Raw genomic sequence first — 2447 nt, 5'->3', positions numbered from 1 at the left:
GTGAAATGTTGGTAGTAAAGTCTTCGTCGGGGAAATAATTACTTCAGGTTAAATAATCCTTAATACTAAAGGTTAAAATAAATCATTAAAAAGAAAGTCTTTAACCTCTAAAACGTTTAATTTATACTCCCATACTGCATTGATGTTTTAAAAAGGGCTGAATGTGATGAGCACCGGAGACGTTACTACATGTACATGCAACAGCCTGATTCAGCGATTTTATACATGACCGAAATTATGTTGTTTTCGGGAATCCAAAACTCCAGAATCTTCGTTAGTACATGTAGATAAACCATGCACAAAATAGTTTTAAAACTGTTCAAACAGATTGTATGAATTTGTAACAATTTGAATTAATTATAACATTTTAGTGATGTATCATGTTTGCCATTTTTACATTCGGTGTATTGTGTATAACCTCATCAAACAGATTATGAAAAGGTCGATAAACATACGTTCAATCTGTTTAATTCTCAATCATGAATTCGAAATATTTTAGACAGTGGGACTGTAACTTACAATGTATGCGAGCATCCGTAAATTCAAGACGAAATTACATGTAGTACGAAGTATCCAAAGAAATAAAGCAGACAAGCGACACAGAAGAAAGGGAAGGGAGGGGGAGGGGAGAATTTTTTCTACATTTTTTGTACAACATGAGAAGGTGTTCAACAATAAAATAAATTGAGAAGCTCAAAAGGTCTTTCTTCAAAATATTCATTTTAAATCGACAGCTAAAACTAATTCCGGAAGAAGTGTCCAAATCAAATACTCTGTGTCGTACCTATAGAGAATACTTTTTTAAAAAAACTAAACTTAAATATTTTTCAATAACAGTTCACGTTTTATTTATATAAAAGGCAGCGTTAACTGTCCCAAACCAGTTTACATGTACACCGTTTACATTGGGTTAAATTCATTCCATAATTAAAAGAGAAGTAATTCAGGTCAATTTTCATTGCATCGCTATTTAAATAAAAATACCTTAGTTTAATGCTCCTTTAAAATTGCATGTGCATTACGATGAAATAGCTGGACATTAAGCTAAAAAAAAAACTATCTTTAAAAACGTGTTTGTTTGACCTTTTAAAATGAACAGACTAAAATCTTTTTTAAAACTTTCAAATAATTTATTCCGGGATTTTCTCATCCTATTAACAATTTTAATGCCTTCAATCTTGTTCAACACTGAAAATTTCTGACAAAAAAAAATTCGACCTACCTACCAATGTAATTTTTTAACCCGAATAGGGAGAAGGCAAACAAACTTCATTTCAAAAACGGCCTTAGGGGAATTTTTCAGCCACCACTGGAAATCTTTAAAAAATACACACTTAATTGTGAAAAGGAGATATCACACAGCCACTTGACGGAGAATAAATTTTTAATAAATAAACTACATCAAATTACACCCAAGAATCCGTCTTAGTGTATAAAAAAAACAACATCCCCCTGTTCTATTGCGGAGAGTTTCTCTCAAGGAGACGTTTTTACGTCGCATTTACCTTGTTGACTTTAGACGCGTCTTTTGACGTTACGTCATAATAGACATAAGGGAGGTTTTTGCTTGGCGCGTCACATTTATTTATTGGCATGTCGTGGCATCGAATTCTTACGCAGTAGTACTATGACGTCATAGACGTTAATTGTTTTCTGCGCCATCGGACTTTGGCGTGTCAGACCATCGGGGTTTGGCGCAGACCATCGGACTTTGGCGTGACCATCGCACTTTGGAGTCCTACATATGTACCTATATTTCCACCATTGATAAAATATGAATCGTCCAGTGTGTCTTTCTTCATGTCACAAACTTTCAATCAGTTATGACTTGGCAATGTAAGTACATTATATTTTTGTTTAAAATATTATTTAACGTCCCTTTCGAGAATTTTTTTCCCTATATAAAGACGCCACCACTTGCCTCTAGAGAGCTGCAAATTTTATCTTATACTCGACACTAACAGCCATTGAGCAGTGAGGGGTCCTTATCGTGCCAGCACCTACTGGGACATGGAACCTCCATTTATACGGCCTCACCTGAAGGACCGATCTCCATGTCCTACAGTGGGATTCGATTCCGCGACGTAAGGATCAACTCCTTAAATTCGCGACTGAATGGTATGATAGAATATAAGGCATCATTTGTAGATGAAATCGGACCTGCATCATGATTAGCGAACAGTTTTAGTACATGTACATTGCCAGCATTTTAAGAATTGCTTATGGTATCCACCTTTGTCTCCTCGCAGAGGAACATTTTGTTCCCCACAAAAAATGATAGCATCTATTATTTTCTCAAGCTTCTTTATGTAATGATGATTTTGATGATTAAATTCATATTGAGGAGACACATGATTGATAATATCTTGTTTTAGGTTGCATTCAAGAATTTTCACTCGTAAAAAGACATCGCCATATGCTGGTGAAGGGCTTCAAATTTAGAGGGA

This window comes from Saccostrea cucullata, unplaced genomic scaffold (genome assembly GCF_032062105.1).
Source record: "Saccostrea cucullata isolate Sc308-1 unplaced genomic scaffold, CSIRO_AGI_Scuc_v1 ctg11551, whole genome shotgun sequence".
NCBI classification, from domain to species: domain Eukaryota; kingdom Metazoa; phylum Mollusca; class Bivalvia; order Ostreida; family Ostreidae; genus Saccostrea; species Saccostrea cuccullata.
This window is presented reverse-complemented; position numbering follows the sequence as displayed.